This window comes from Oryza brachyantha, unplaced genomic scaffold (genome assembly GCF_000231095.2).
Source record: "Oryza brachyantha unplaced genomic scaffold, ObraRS2 ChrUN-Ctg46, whole genome shotgun sequence".
Classification (NCBI taxonomy): Eukaryota; Viridiplantae; Streptophyta; class Magnoliopsida; order Poales; family Poaceae; genus Oryza; species Oryza brachyantha.
Window position 1 is genome coordinate 617,358 of NW_024427246.1, and position 13,873 is coordinate 631,230.

General features: G+C 58.5%; 27 non-coding genes across 27 annotated transcripts; all 27 read right to left on the reverse strand.

The window, feature by feature from the left end:
- Positions 1 to 236: 236 nt before the first annotated feature.
- On the reverse strand, positions 237 to 355 carry LOC121056160. The gene has a single exon (XR_005813027.1). It is a non-coding gene; the product is annotated as a 5S ribosomal RNA (ribosomal RNA).
- Positions 356 to 727: 372 nt separating this feature from the next.
- Positions 728 to 844, reverse strand: LOC121056245. Its single transcript, XR_005813111.1, has one exon. It is a non-coding gene; the product is annotated as a 5S ribosomal RNA (ribosomal RNA).
- A 372-nt stretch (positions 845 to 1,216) lies between these two features.
- Positions 1,217 to 1,335, reverse strand: LOC121056339. Its single transcript, XR_005813200.1, has one exon. It is a non-coding gene; the product is annotated as a 5S ribosomal RNA (ribosomal RNA).
- Positions 1,336 to 1,707: 372 nt separating this feature from the next.
- Positions 1,708 to 1,826, reverse strand: LOC121056133. Its single transcript, XR_005813000.1, has one exon. It is a non-coding gene; the product is annotated as a 5S ribosomal RNA (ribosomal RNA).
- A 716-nt stretch (positions 1,827 to 2,542) lies between these two features.
- LOC121056152 lies at positions 2,543 to 2,661 on the reverse strand. Its single transcript, XR_005813019.1, has one exon. It is a non-coding gene; the product is annotated as a 5S ribosomal RNA (ribosomal RNA).
- Positions 2,662 to 3,377: 716 nt separating this feature from the next.
- LOC121056255 lies at positions 3,378 to 3,496 on the reverse strand. The gene has a single exon (XR_005813121.1). It is a non-coding gene; the product is annotated as a 5S ribosomal RNA (ribosomal RNA).
- Positions 3,497 to 3,816: 320 nt separating this feature from the next.
- On the reverse strand, positions 3,817 to 3,935 carry LOC121056532. Its single transcript, XR_005813390.1, has one exon. It is a non-coding gene; the product is annotated as a 5S ribosomal RNA (ribosomal RNA).
- A 372-nt stretch (positions 3,936 to 4,307) lies between these two features.
- Positions 4,308 to 4,426, reverse strand: LOC121056263. The gene has a single exon (XR_005813129.1). It is a non-coding gene; the product is annotated as a 5S ribosomal RNA (ribosomal RNA).
- A 784-nt stretch (positions 4,427 to 5,210) lies between these two features.
- On the reverse strand, positions 5,211 to 5,329 carry LOC121056428. Its single transcript, XR_005813286.1, has one exon. It is a non-coding gene; the product is annotated as a 5S ribosomal RNA (ribosomal RNA).
- Positions 5,330 to 5,649: 320 nt separating this feature from the next.
- LOC121056543 lies at positions 5,650 to 5,768 on the reverse strand. Its single transcript, XR_005813394.1, has one exon. It is a non-coding gene; the product is annotated as a 5S ribosomal RNA (ribosomal RNA).
- Positions 5,769 to 6,140: 372 nt separating this feature from the next.
- On the reverse strand, positions 6,141 to 6,259 carry LOC121056224. Its single transcript, XR_005813091.1, has one exon. It is a non-coding gene; the product is annotated as a 5S ribosomal RNA (ribosomal RNA).
- A 320-nt stretch (positions 6,260 to 6,579) lies between these two features.
- Positions 6,580 to 6,698, reverse strand: LOC121056194. Its single transcript, XR_005813061.1, has one exon. It is a non-coding gene; the product is annotated as a 5S ribosomal RNA (ribosomal RNA).
- A 372-nt stretch (positions 6,699 to 7,070) lies between these two features.
- Positions 7,071 to 7,189, reverse strand: LOC121056267. The gene has a single exon (XR_005813133.1). It is a non-coding gene; the product is annotated as a 5S ribosomal RNA (ribosomal RNA).
- A 372-nt stretch (positions 7,190 to 7,561) lies between these two features.
- On the reverse strand, positions 7,562 to 7,680 carry LOC121056304. Its single transcript, XR_005813169.1, has one exon. It is a non-coding gene; the product is annotated as a 5S ribosomal RNA (ribosomal RNA).
- A 372-nt stretch (positions 7,681 to 8,052) lies between these two features.
- LOC121056378 lies at positions 8,053 to 8,170 on the reverse strand. The gene has a single exon (XR_005813238.1). It is a non-coding gene; the product is annotated as a 5S ribosomal RNA (ribosomal RNA).
- A 317-nt stretch (positions 8,171 to 8,487) lies between these two features.
- Positions 8,488 to 8,606, reverse strand: LOC121056338. Its single transcript, XR_005813199.1, has one exon. It is a non-coding gene; the product is annotated as a 5S ribosomal RNA (ribosomal RNA).
- Positions 8,607 to 8,978: 372 nt separating this feature from the next.
- On the reverse strand, positions 8,979 to 9,097 carry LOC121056266. The gene has a single exon (XR_005813132.1). It is a non-coding gene; the product is annotated as a 5S ribosomal RNA (ribosomal RNA).
- A 320-nt stretch (positions 9,098 to 9,417) lies between these two features.
- Positions 9,418 to 9,536, reverse strand: LOC121056149. The gene has a single exon (XR_005813016.1). It is a non-coding gene; the product is annotated as a 5S ribosomal RNA (ribosomal RNA).
- Positions 9,537 to 9,856: 320 nt separating this feature from the next.
- Positions 9,857 to 9,975, reverse strand: LOC121056554. The gene has a single exon (XR_005813395.1). It is a non-coding gene; the product is annotated as a 5S ribosomal RNA (ribosomal RNA).
- A 372-nt stretch (positions 9,976 to 10,347) lies between these two features.
- Positions 10,348 to 10,466, reverse strand: LOC121056391. Its single transcript, XR_005813251.1, has one exon. It is a non-coding gene; the product is annotated as a 5S ribosomal RNA (ribosomal RNA).
- A 320-nt stretch (positions 10,467 to 10,786) lies between these two features.
- Positions 10,787 to 10,905, reverse strand: LOC121056367. Its single transcript, XR_005813227.1, has one exon. It is a non-coding gene; the product is annotated as a 5S ribosomal RNA (ribosomal RNA).
- A 372-nt stretch (positions 10,906 to 11,277) lies between these two features.
- LOC121056429 lies at positions 11,278 to 11,396 on the reverse strand. The gene has a single exon (XR_005813287.1). It is a non-coding gene; the product is annotated as a 5S ribosomal RNA (ribosomal RNA).
- Positions 11,397 to 11,716: 320 nt separating this feature from the next.
- LOC121056565 lies at positions 11,717 to 11,835 on the reverse strand. Its single transcript, XR_005813396.1, has one exon. It is a non-coding gene; the product is annotated as a 5S ribosomal RNA (ribosomal RNA).
- Positions 11,836 to 12,207: 372 nt separating this feature from the next.
- On the reverse strand, positions 12,208 to 12,326 carry LOC121056430. The gene has a single exon (XR_005813288.1). It is a non-coding gene; the product is annotated as a 5S ribosomal RNA (ribosomal RNA).
- A 320-nt stretch (positions 12,327 to 12,646) lies between these two features.
- LOC121056259 lies at positions 12,647 to 12,765 on the reverse strand. The gene has a single exon (XR_005813125.1). It is a non-coding gene; the product is annotated as a 5S ribosomal RNA (ribosomal RNA).
- A 371-nt stretch (positions 12,766 to 13,136) lies between these two features.
- On the reverse strand, positions 13,137 to 13,255 carry LOC121056129. Its single transcript, XR_005812996.1, has one exon. It is a non-coding gene; the product is annotated as a 5S ribosomal RNA (ribosomal RNA).
- Positions 13,256 to 13,627: 372 nt separating this feature from the next.
- LOC121056233 lies at positions 13,628 to 13,746 on the reverse strand. The gene has a single exon (XR_005813100.1). It is a non-coding gene; the product is annotated as a 5S ribosomal RNA (ribosomal RNA).
- Between the last annotated feature and the right edge of the window lie 127 nt (positions 13,747 to 13,873).

Here is a 13,873-nt window from a genome sequence, read left to right on the forward strand (position 1 = left end):
GCGAAAAGCGAGATACGTGTACCCCGAGCGAACGGCGGGACGTCTGTCCCGGACAGAAGGTGGAAGGAACGACGGCGTCGCCAGGCACGCGCGTCACGAGCGATAAACGCGTAGGCCGAACGAATGGCTCCGGCAAGTACCGAAAACGGTAAAAATGAACGAATGGCTCGACCGAGGTCCCAAAACGGCAAAAATGAACGAATGTCTCGACGAAGAACCCAAAACGGCTAAAAAGAGGGATGCAACACGAGGACTTCCCAGGAGGTCACCGATCCTAGTACTACTCTCGCCCAAGCACGCTTAACTTCGGAGTTCTGATGGGATCCGGTGCTTTAGTGCTGGTATGATCGCATCCGGCATGTCTCGCACCGCCTGCCCCCTTATGCTCCCCGCGCGTGGCCCTTACCCGTCCGCCCGGGGCGAACCGTGCCGTCGTAGGAGCGAATAAGCGGCTGACTCGTACCGCGTACGAACGGCAGGGTCTCATGAGAGCGAAAAGCGAGATATGTGTACCCCGAGCGAACGGCGGGACGTCTGTCCCGGACAGAAGGTGGAAGGAACGACGGCGTCGCCAGGCACGCGCGTCACAAGCGATAAACGCGTAGGCCGAACGAATGGCTCCGGCAAGTACCGAAAACGGTAAAAATGAACGAATGGCTCGACCGAGGTCCCAAAACGGCAAAAATGAACGAATGTCTCGACGAAGAACCCAAAACGGCTAAAAAGAGGGATGCAACACGAGGACTTCCCAGGAGGACACCCATCCTAGTACTACTCGCCCAAGCACGCTTAACTTCGGAGTTCTGATGGGATCCGGTGCTTTAGTGCTGGTATGATCGCATCCGGCATGTCTCGCACCGCCTGCCCCCTTATGCTCCCCGCGCGTGGCCCTTACCCGTCCGCCCGGGGCGAACCGTGCCGTCGTAGGAGCGAATAAGCGGCTGACTCGTACCGCGTACAAACGGCAGGGTCTCATGAGAGCGAAAAGCGAGATACGTGTACCCCGAGCGAACGGCGGGACGTCTGTCCCGGACAGAAGGTGGAAGGAACGACGGCGTCGCCAGGCACGCGCGTCACGAGCGATAAACGCGTAGGCCGAACGAATGGCTCCGGCAAGTACCGAAAACGGTAAAAATGAACGAATGGCTCGACCGAGGTCCCAAAACGGCAAAAATGAACGAATGTCTCGACGAAGAACCCAAAACGGCTAAAAAGAGGGATGCAACACCATGACTTCCCAGGAGGTCACCCATCCTAGTACTACTCTCGCCCAAGCACGCTTAACTTCGGAGTTCTGATGGGATCCACTGCTTTAGTGCTGGTATGATCGCATCCGGCATGTCTCGCACCGCCTGCCCCCTTATGCTCCCCACGCGTGGCCCTTACCCGTCCGCCCGGGGCGAACCGTGCCGTCGTAGGAGCGAATAAGCGGCTGACTCGTACCGCGTACGAACGGCAGGGTCTCATGAGAGCGAAAAGCGAGATACGTGTACCCCGAGCGAACGGCGGGACGTCTGCCCCGGACAGAAGGTGGAAGGAACGACGGCGTCGCCAGGCACGCGCGTCACGAGCGATAAACGCGTAGGCCGAACGAATGGCTCCGGCAAGTACCGAAAACGGTAAAAATGAACGAATGGCTCGACCGAGGTCCCAAAACGGCAAAAATGAACGAATGTCTCGACGAAGAACCCAAAACGGCTAAAAAGAGGGATGCAACACGAGGACTTCCTAGGAGGTCAACCATCCTAGTACTACTCTCGCCCAAGCACGCTTAACTTCGGAGTTCTGATGGGATCCGGTGCTTTAGTGCTGGTATGATCGCATCCGGCATGTCTCGCACCACCTGCCCCCTTATGCTCCCCGCGCGTGGCCCTTATCCGTCCGCCCGGGGCGAACCGTGCCGTCGTAGGAGCGAATAAGCGGCTGACTCGTACCGCGTACGAACGGCAGGGTCTCATGAGAGCGAAAAGCGAGATACGTGTACCCCGAGCGAACGGCGGGACGTCTGTCCCGGATAGAAGGTGGAACGAACGACGGCGTCGCTAGGCACGCGCGTCACGAGCGATAAACGAATGGCTCGACCGAGGTCCTAGTACTACTCTCGCCCAAGCACGCTTAACTTCGGAGTTCTGATGGTATCCGGTGCTTTAGTGCTGGTATGATCGCATCCGGCATGTCTCGCACCGCCTGCCCCCTTATGCTCCCCGCGCGTGGCCCTTACCCGTCCGCCCGGGGCGAACCGTGCCGTCGTAGGAGCGAATAAGCGGCTGACTCGTACCGCGTACGAACGGCAGGGTCTCATGAGAGCGAAAAGCGAGATACGTGTACCCCGAGCGAACGGCGGGACGTCTGTCCTGGACAGAAGGTGGAAGGAACGACGGCGTCGCCAGGCACGCGCGTCACGAGCGATAAACGCGTAGGCCGAACGAATGGCTCCGGCAAGTACCGAAAACGGTAAAAATGAACGAATGGCTCGACCGAGGTCCCAAAACGGCAAAAATGAACGAATGTCTCGACGAAGAACACAAAACGGCTAAAAAGAGGGATGCAACACGAGGACTTCCCAGGAGGTCACCCATCCTAGTACTACTCTCGCCCAAGCACGCTTAACTTCGGAGTTCTGATGGGATCCGGTGCTTTAGTGCTGGTATGATCGCATCCGGCATGTCTCGCACCACCTGCCCCCTTATGCTCCCCGCGCGTGGCCCTTATCCGTCCGCCCGGGGCGAACCGGGCCGTCGTAGGAGCGAATAAGCGGCTGACTCGTACCGCGTACGAACGGCAGGGTCTCATGAGAGCGAAAAGCGAGATACGTGTACCCCGAGCGAACGGCGGGACGTCTGTCCCGGACAGAAGGTGGAACGAACGACGGCGTCGCCAGGCACGCGCGTCACGAGCGATAAACGAATGGCTCGACCGAGGTCCTAGTACTACTCTCGCCCAAGCACGCTTAACTTCGGAGTTCTGATGGTATCCGGTGCTTTAGTGCTGGTATGATCGCATCCGGCATGTCTCGCACCGCCTGCCCCCTTATGCTCCCCGCGCGTGGCCCTTACCCGTCCGCCCGGGGCGAACCGTGCCGTCGTAGGAGCGAATAAGCGGCTGACTCGTACCGCGTACGAACGGCAGGGTCTCATGAGAGCGAAAAGCGAGATACGTGTACCCCGAGCGAACGGCGGGACGTCTGTCCCGGACAGAAGGTGGAAGGAACGACGGCGTCGCCAGGCACGCGCGTCACGAGCGATAAACGCGTAGGCCGAACGAATGGCTCCGGCAAGTACCGAAAACGGTAAAAATGAACGAATGGCTCGACTGAGGTCCCAAAACGGCAAAAATGAACGAATGTCTCGACGAAGAACCCAAAACGGCTAAAAAGAGGGATGCAACACGAGGACTTCCTAGGAGGTCACCCATCCTAGTACTACTCTCGCCCAAGCACGCTTAACTTCAGAGTTCTGATGGGATCCGGTGCTTTAGTGCTCGTATGATCGCATCCGGCATGTCTCGCACCGCCTGCCCCCTTATGCTCCCCGCGCGTGGCCCTTACCCGTCCGCCCGGGGCGAACCGTGCCGTCGTAGGAGCGAATAAGCGGCTGACTCGTACCGCGTACGAACGGCAGGGTCTCATGAGAGCGAAAAGCGAGATACGTGTACCCCGAGCGAACGGCGGGACGTCTGTCCCGGATAGAAGGTGGAACGAACGACGGCGTCGCTAGGCACGCGCGTCACGAGCGATAAACGAATGGCTCGACCGAGGTCCCTAAACGGCAAAAATGAACGAATGTCTCGACGAAGAACCCAAAACGGCTAAAAAGAGGGATGCAACACGAGGACTTCCCAGGAGGTCACCCATCCTAGTACTACTCTCGCCCAAGCAAGCTTAACTTCGGAGTTCTGATGGGATCCGGTGCTTTAGTGCTGGTATGATCGCATCCGGCATGTCTCGCACCGCCTGCCCCCTTATGCTCCCCGCGCGTGGCCCTTACCCGTCCGCCCGGGGCGAACCGTGCCGTCGTAGGAGCGAATAAGCGGCTGACTCGTACCGCGTACGCACGGCAGGGTCTCATGAGAGCGAAAAGCGAGATACGTGTACCCCGAGCGAACGGCGGGACGTCTGTCCCGGACAGAAGGTGGAAGGAACGACGGCGTCGCCAGGCACGCGCGTCACGAGCGATAAACGCGTAGGCCGAACGAATGGCTCCGACAAGTACCGAAAACGGTAAAAATGAACGAATGGCTCGACCGAGGTCCCAAAACGGCAAAAATGAACGAATGTCTCGACGAAGAACCCAAAACGGCTAAAAAGAGGGATGCAACACGAGGACTTCCCAGGAGGTCACCCATCCTAGTACTACTCTTGTCCAAGCACGCTTAACTTCGGAGTTTTGATGGGATCCGGTGCTTTAGTGCTGGTATGATCGCATCCAGCATGTGTCGCACCGCCTGCCCCCTTATGCTCCCCGCGCGTGGCCCTTACCCGTCCGCCCGGGGCGAACCGTGCCGTCGTAGGAGCGAATAAGCGGCTGACTCGTACCGCGTACGAACGGCAGGGTCTCATGAGAGCGAAAAGCGAGATACGTGTACCCCGAGCGAACGGCGGGACGTCTGTCCCGGATCGAAGGTGGAACGAACGACGGCGTCGCTAGGCACGCGCGTCACGAGCGATAAACGAATGGCTCGACCGAGGTCCCAAAACGGCAAAAATGAACGAATGTCTCGACGAAGAACCCAAAACGACTAAAAAGAGGGATGCAACACGAGGACTTCCCAGGAGGTCGCACGCTTAACTTCGGAGTTCTGATGGTATCCGGTGCTTTAGTGCTGGTATGATCGCATCCGTTATGTCTCGCACCGCCTGCCCCCTTATGCTCCCCGCGCGTGGCCCTTACCCGTCCGCCCGGGGCGAACCGTGCCGTCGTAGGAGCGAATAAGCGGCTGACTCGTACCGCGTACGAACGGCAGGGTCTCATGAGAGCGAAAAGCGAGATACGTGTACCCCGAGCGAACGGCGGGACGTCTGTCCCGGACAGAAGGTGGAAGGAACGACGGCGTCGCCAGGCACGCGCGTCACGAGCGATAAACACGTAGGCCGAACGAATGGCTCCGGCAAGTACCGAAAACGGTAAAAATGAACGAATGGCTCGACCGAGGTCCCAAAACGGCAAAAATGAACGAATGTCTCGACGAAGAACCCAAAACGGCTAAAAAGAGCGATGCAACACGAGGACTTCCCAGGAGGTCACCGTTCCTAGTACTACTCTCGCCCAAGCACGCTTAACTTCGGAGTTCTGATGGGATCCGGTGCTTTAGTGCTCGTATGATCGCATCCGGCATGTCTCGCACCACCTGCCCCCTTATGCTCCCCGCGCGTGGCCCTTATCCGTCCGCCCGGGGCGAACCGTGCCGTCGTAGGAGCGAATAAGCGGCTGACTCGTACCGCGTACGAACGGCAGGGTCTCATGAGAGCGAAAAGCGAGATACGTGTACCCCGAGCGAACGGCGGGACGTCTGTCCCGGATAGAAGGTGGAACGAACGACGGCGTCGCTAGGCACGCGCGTCACGAGCGATAAACGAATGGCTCGACCGAGGTCCCAAAACGGCAAAAATGAACGAATGTCTCGACGAAGAACCCAAAACGGCTAAAAAGAGGGATGCAACACGAGGACTTCCCAGGAGGTCACCCATCCTAGTACTACTCTCGCCCAAGCAAGCTTAACTTCGGAGTTCTGATGGGATCCGGTGCTTTAGTGCTGGTATGATCGCATCCGGCATGTCTCGCACCGCCTGCCCCCTTATGCTCCCCGCGCGTGGCCCTTACCCGTCCGCCCGGGGCGAACCGTGCCGTCGTAGGAGCGAATAAGCGGCTGACTCGTACCGCGTACGCACGGCAGGGTCTCATGAGAGCGAAAAGCGAGATACGTGTACCCCGAGCGAACGGCGGGACGTCTGTCCCGGACAGAAGGTGGAAGGAACGACAGCGTCGCCAGGCACGCGCGTCACGAGCGATAAACGCGTAGGCCGAACGAATGGCTCCGACAAGTACCGAAAACGGTAAAAATGAACGAATGGCTCGACCGAGGTCCCAAAACGGCAAAAATGAACGAATGTCTCGACGAAGAACCCAAAACGGCTAAAAAGAGGGATGCAACACGAGGACTTCCCAGGAGGTCACCCATCCTAGTACTACTCTCGCCAAAGCACGCTTAACTTCAGAGTTCGGATGGGATCCGGTGCTTTAGTGCTGGTATGATCACATCCGGCATGTCTCGCACCGCCTGCCCCCTTATGCTCCCCGCGCGTGGCCCTTACCCGTCCGCCCGGGGCGAACTGTGCCGTCGTACGAGCGAATAAGCGGCTGACTCGTACCGCGTACGAACAGCAGGGTCTCATGAGAGCGAAAAGCGAGATACGTGTGCCCCGAGCGAACGGCGGGACGTCTGTCCCGGATAGAAGGTGGAACGAACGACGGCGTCGCTAGGCACGCGCGTCACGAGCGATAAATGAATGGCTCGACCGAGGTCCCAAAACGGCAAGAATGAACGAATGTCTCGACGAAGAACCCAAAACGGCTAAAAAGAGGGGTGCAACACGAGGCCTTCCCAGGAGGTCACCCATCCTAGTACTACTCTCGCCCAAGCACGCTTAACTTCGAAGTTCTGATGGGATCCGGTGTTTTAGTGCTGGTATGATCGCATCCGGCATGTCTCGCACCGCCTGCCCCCTTATGCTCCCCGCGCGTGGCCCTTACCCGTCCGCCCGGGGCGAACCGTGCCGTCGTAGGAGCGAATAAGCGGCTGACTCGTACCGCGTACGAACGGCCGGGTCTCATGAGAGCGAAAAGCGAGATACGTGTACCCCGAGCGAACGGCGGGACGTCTGTCCCGGACAGAAGGTGGAAGGAACGACGGCGTCGCCAGGCACGCGCGTCACGAGCGATAAACGCGTAGGCCGAACGAATGGCTCCGGTAAGTACCGAAAACGGTAAAAATGAACGAATGGCTCGACCGAGGTCCCAAAACGGCAAAAATGAACGAATGTCTCGACGAAGAACCCAAAACGGCTAAAAAGAGGGATGCAACACGAGGACTTCCCAGGAGGTCACCCATCCTAGTACTACTATCGCCCAAGCACGCTTAACTTCGAAGTTCTGATGGGATCCAGTGCTTTAGTGCTGGTATGATCGCATCCGTTATGTCTCGCACCGCCTGCCCCCTTATGCTACCCGCGCGTGGCCCTTACCCGTCCGCCCGGGGCGAACCGTGCCGTCGTAGGAGCGAATAAGCGGCTGACTCGTACCGCGTACGAACGGCAGGGTCTCATGAGAGCGAAAAGCGAGATACGTGTACCCCGAGCGAACGGCGGGACGTCTGTCCCGGACAGAAGGTGGAAGGAACGACGGCGTCGCCAGGCACGCGCGTCACGAGCGATAAACGCGTAGGCCGAACGAATGGCTCCGGCAAGTACCGAAAACGGTAAAAATGAACGAATGGCTCGATCGAGGTCCCAAAACGGCAAAAATGAACGAATGTCCCGACCAAGAACCCAAAACGGCTAAAAAGAGGGATGCAACACGAGGAGTTCCCAGGAGGTCACCCGTCCTAGTGCTACTCTCGCCCAAGCACGCTTAACTTCGGAGTTCTGATGGGATCCGGTGCTTTAGTGCTGGTATGATCGCATCAAGCATGTCTTGCACCGCCTGCCCCCTTATGCTCCCCGCGCGTGGCCCTTACCCGTCCGCCAAGGGCGAACCGTGCCGTCGTAGGAGCGAATAAGCGGCTGACTCGTACCGCGTACGAACGGCAGGGTCTCATGAGAGCGAAAAGCGAGATACGTGTACCCCGAGCGAACGGCGGGACGTCTGTCCCGGACAGAAGGTGGAAGGAACGACGGCGTCGCCAGGCACGCGCGTCACGAGCGATAAACGCGTAGGCCGAACGAATGGCTCCGGCAAGTACCGAAAACGGTAAAAATAAACGAATGGCTCGACCGAGGTCCCAAAACGGCAAAAATGAATGAATGTCTCGACGAAGAACCCAAAACGGCTAAAAAGAGGGATGCAACACGAGGACTTCCCAGGAGTCACCCATCCTAGTACTACTCTCGCCCAAGCACGCTAAACTTCAGAGTTCTGATGGGATCCGGTGCTTTAGTGCTGGTATGATCGCATCCGGCATGTCTCGCACCGCCTGCCCCCTTATGCTCCCCGCGCGTGGCCCTTACCCGTTCGCCCGGGGCGAACCGTGCCGTCGTAGGAGCGAATAAGCGGCTGACTCGTACCGCGTACGAACGGCAGGGTCTCATGAGAGCGAAAAGCGAGATACGTGTACCCCGAGCGAACGGCGGGACGTCTGTCCCGGATAGGTGGAACGAACGACGGCGTCGCTAGGCACGCGCGTCACGAGCGATAAACGAATGGCTCGACCGAGGTCCCAAAACGGCAAAAATGAACGAATGTCTCGACGAAGAACCCAAAACGACTAAAAAGAGGGATGCAACACGAGGACTTCCCAGGAGGTCACCCATCCTAGTACTACTCTCGCCCAAGCACGCTTAACTTCGGAGTTCTGATGGTCTCTGGTGCTTTAGTGCTGGTATGATCGCATCCGGCATGTCTCGCACCGCCTGCCCCCTTATGCTCCCCGCGCGTGGCCCTTACCCGTCCGCCCGGGGCGAACCGTGCCGTCGTAGGAGCGAATAAGCGGCTGACTCGTACCGCGTACGAACGGCAGGGTCTCATGAGAGCGAAAAGCGAGATACGTGTACCCCGAGCGAACGGCGGGACGTCTGTCCCGGACAGAAGGTGGAAGGAACGACGGCGTCGCCAGGCACGCGCGTCACGAGCGATAAACGCGTAGGCCGAACGAATGGCTCCGGCAAGTACCGAAAACGGTAAAAATGAACGAATGGCTCGACCGAGGTCCCAAAACGGCAAAAATGAACGAATGTCTCGACGAAGAACCCAAAACGGCTAAAAAGAGGGATGCAACACGAGGACTTCCCAAGAGGTCACCCATCCTAGTACTACTCTTGTCCAAGCACGCTTAACTTCGAAGTTCTAATGGGATCCGGTGCTTTAGTGCTGGTATGATCGCATCCAGCATGTGTTGCACCGCCTGCCCCCTTATGCTCCCCGCGCGTGGCCCTTACCCGTCCGCCCGGGGCGAACCATGCCGTCGTAGGAGCGAATAAGCGGCTGACTCGTACCGCGTACGAACGGCAGGGTCTCATGAGAGCGAAAAGCGAGATACGTGTACCCCGAGCGAACGGCGGGACGTCTGTCCCGGATAGAAGGTGGAACGAACGACGGCGTCGCTAGGCACGCGCGTCACGAGCGATAAACGAATGGCTCGACCGAGGTCCCAAAACGGCAAAAATGAACGAATGTCTCGACGAAGAACCCAAAACGACTAAAAAGAGGGATGCAACACGAGGACTTCCCAGGAGGTCACCCATCCTAGTACTACTCTCGCCCAAGCACGCTTAACTTCGGAGTTCTGATGGTATCCGGTGCTTTAGTGCTGGTATGATCGCATCCGTTATGTCTCGCACCGCCTGCCCCCTTATGCTCCCCGCGCGTGGCCCTTACCCGTCCGCCCGGGGCGAACCGTGCCGTCGTAGGAGCGAATAAGCGGCTGACTCGTACCGCGTACGAACGGCAGGGTCTCATGAGAGCGAAAAGCGAGATACGTGTACCCCGAGCGAACGGCGGGACGTCTGTCCCGGATAGAAGGTGGAACGAACGACGGCGTCGCGAGGCACGCGCGTCACGAGCGATAAACGAATGGCTCGACCGAGGTCCCAAAACGGCAAAAATGAACGAATGTCTCGACGAAGAACCCAAAACGGCTAAAAAGAGGGATGCAACACGAGGACTTCCCAGGAGGTCACCCATCCTAGTACTACTCTCGCCCAAGCAAGCTTAACTTCGGAGTTCTGATGGGATCCGGTGCTTTAGTGCTGGTATGATCGCATCCGGCATGTCTCGCACCGCCTGCCCCCTTATGCTCCCCGCGCGTGGCCCTTACCCGTCCGCCCGGGGCGAACCGTGCCGTCGTAGGAGCGAATAAGCGGCTGACTCGTACCGCGTACGCACGGCAGGGTCTCATGAGAGCGAAAAGCGAGATACGTGTACCCCGAGCGAACGGCGGGACGTCTGTCCCGGACAGAAGGTGGAAGGAACGACGGCGTCGCCAGGCACGCGCGTCACGAGCGATAAACGCGTAGGCCGAACGAATGGCTCCGACAAGTACCGAAAACGGTAAAAATGAACGAATGGCTCGACCGAGGTCCCAAAACGGCAAAAATGAACGAATGTCTCGACGAAGAACCCAAAACGGCTAAAAAGAGGGATGCAACACGAGGACTTCCCAGGAGGTCACCCATCCTAGTACTACTCTTCTCCAAGCACGCTTAACTTCGGAGTTTTGATGGGATCCGGTGCTTTAGTGCTGGTATGATCGCATCCAGCATGTGTTGCACCGCCTGCCCCCTTATGCTCCCCGCGCGTGGCCCTTACCCGTCCGCCCGGGGCGAACCGTGCCGTCGTAGGAGCGAATAAGCGGCTGACTCGTACCGCGTACGAACGGCAGGGTCTCATGAGAGCGAAAAGCGAGATACGTGTACCCCGAGCGAACGGCGGGACGTCTGTCCCGGATAGAAGGTGGAACGAACGACGGCGTCGCTAGGCACGCGCGTCACGAGCGATAAACGAATGGCTCGACCGAGGTCCCAAAACGGCAAAAATGAACGAATGTCTCGACGAAGAACCCAAAACGACTAAAAAGTGGGATGCAACACGAGGACTTCCCAGGAGGTCACCCATCCTAGTACTACTATCGCCCAAGCACGCTTAACTTCGAAGTTCTGATGGTATCCGGTGCTTTAGTGCTGGTATGATCGCATCCCTTATGTCTCGCACCGCCTGCCCCCTTATGCTCCCCGCGCGTGGCCCTTACCCGTCCGCCCGGGGCGAACCGTGCCGTCGTAGGAGCGAATAAGCGGCTGACTCGTACCGCGTACGAACGGCAGGGTCTCATGAGAGCGAAAAGCGAGATACGTGTACCCCGAGCGAACGGCGGGACGTCTGTCCCGGACAGAAGGTGGAAGGAACGACGGCGTCGCCAGGCACGCGCGTCACGAGCGATAAACACGTAGGCCGAACGAATGGCTCCGGCAAGTACCGAAAACGGTAAAAATGAACGAATGGCTCGACCGAGGTCCCAAAACGGCAAAAATGAACGAATGTCTCGACGAAGAACCCAAAACGGCTAAAAAGAGCGATGCAACACGAGGACTTCCCAGGAGGTCACCGTTCCTAGTACTACTCTCGCCCAAGCACGCTTAACTTCGGAGTTCTGATGGGATCCGGTGCTTTAGTGCTCGTATGATCGCATCCGGCATGTCTCGCACCACCTGCCCCCTTATGCTCCCCGCGCGTGGCCCTTATCCGTCCGCCCGGGGCGAACCGTGCCGTCGTAGGAGCGAATAAGCGGCTGACTCGTACCGCGTACGAACGGCAGGGTCTCATGAGAGCGAAAAGCGAGATACGTGTACCCCGAGCGAACGGCGGGACGTCTGTCCCGGATAGAAGGTGGAACGAACGACGGCGTCGCTAGGCACGCGCGTCACGAGCGATAAACGAATGGCTCGACCGAGGTCCCAAAACGGCAAAAATGAACGAATGTCTCGACGAAGAACCCAAAACGGCTAAAAAGAGGGATGCAACACGAGGACTTCCCAGGAGGTCACCCATCCTAGTACTACTCTCGCCCAAGCAAGCTTAACTTCGGAGTTCTGATGGGATCCGGTGCTTTAGTGCTGGTATGATCGCATCCGTTATGTCTCGCACCGCCTGCCCCCTTATGCTCCCCGCGCGTGGCCCTTACCCGTCCGCCCGGGGCGAACCGTGCCGTCGTAGGAGCGAATAAGCGGCTGACTCGTACCGCGTACGAACGGCAGGGTCTCATGAGAGCGAAAAGCGAGATACGTGTACCCCGAGCGAACGGCGGGACGTCTGTCCCGGACAGAAGGTGGAAGGAACGACGGCGTCGCCAGGCACGCGCGTCACGAGCGATAAACACGTAGGCCGAACGAATGGCTCCGGCAAGTACCGAAAACGGTAAAAATGAACGAATGGCTCGACCGAGGTCCCAAAACGGCAAAAATGAACGAATGTCTCGACGAAGAACCCAAAACGGCTAAAAAGAGCGATGCAACACGAGGACTTCCCAGGAGGTCACCGTTCCTAGTACTACTCTCGCCCAAGCACGCTTAACTTCGGAGTTCTGATGGGATCCGGTGCTTTAGTGCTCGTATGATCGCATCCGGCATGTCTCGCACCACCTGCCCCCTTATGCTCCCCGCGCGTGGCCCTTATCCGTCCGCCCGGGGCGAACCGTGCCGTCGTAGGAGCGAATAAGCGGCTGACTCGTACCGCGTACGAACGGCAGGGTCTCATGAGAGCGAAAAGCGAGATACGTGTACCCCGAGCGAACGGCGGGACGTCTGTCCCGGATAGAAGGTGGAACGAACGACGGCGTCGCTAGGCACGCGCGTCACGAGCGATAAACGAATGGCTCGACCGAGGTCCCAAAACGGCAAAAATGAACGAATGTCTCGACGAAGAACCCAAAACGGCTAAAAAGAGGGATTCAACACGAGGACTTCCCAGGAGGTCACCCATCCTAGTACTACTCTCGCCCAAGCAAGCTTAACTTCGGAGTTCTGATGGGATCCGGTGCTTTAGTGCTGGTATGATCGCATCCGGCATGTCTCGCACCGCCTGCCCCCTTATGCTCCCCGCGCGTGGCCCTTACCCGTCCGCCCGGGGCGAACCGTGCCGTCGTAGGAGCGAATAAGCGGCTGACTCGTACCGCGTACGAACGGCCGGGTCTCATGAGAGCGAAAAGCGAGATACGTGTACCCCGAGCGAATGGCGGGACGTCTGTCCCGGACAGAAGTTGGAACGAACGACGGCGTCGCCAGGCACGCGCGTCACGAGCGGTAAACGCGTAGGCCGAACGAATGGCTCCGACAAGTACCGAAAACGGTAAAAATGAACGAATGGCTCGACCGAGGTCCAAAACCGCAAAAATGAACGAATGTCTCGACCAAGAACTCAAAACGGCTAAAAAGAGGGATGCAACACGAGGACTTCCCAGGAGGCCACCCATCCTAGTACTACTCTCGCCCAAGCACGCTTAACTTCGGAGTTCTGATGGGATCCGGTGCTTTAGTGCTGGTATGATCGCATCAAGCATGTCTTGCACCGCCTGCCCCCTTATGCTCCCTGCGCGTGGCCCTTACCCGTCCGCCAAGGGCGAACCGTGCCGTCGTAGGAGCGAATAAGCGGCTGACTCGTACCGCGTACGAACGGCAGGGTCTCATGAGAGCGAAAAGCGAGATACGTGTGCCCCGAGCGAACGGCGGGACGTCTGTCCCGGACAGAAGTTGGAACGAACGACGGCGTCGCCAGGCACGCGCGTCACGAGCGATAAACGCGTAGGCCGAACGAATGGCTCCGGCAAGTACCGAGAACGGTAAAAATGAACGAATGGCTCGACCGAGGTCCCAAAACGGCAAAAATGAACGAATGTCTTGACCAAGAACCCAAAACGGCTAAAAAGATGGATGCAACACGAGGACTTCCCAGGAGGTCACCCATCCTAGTACTACTCTCGCCCATGCACGCTTAACTTCGGAGTTCTGATGAGATCCGGTGCTTTAGTGCTCGTATGATCGCATCCAACATGTGTCGCACCGCCTGCCCCCTTATGCTTCTCGCGCGTGGCCCCTACCCGTCCGCCCGGGGCGAACCGTGCCGTCGTAGGAGCGAATAAGCGGCTGACTCGTACCGCGTACGAACGGCAGGGT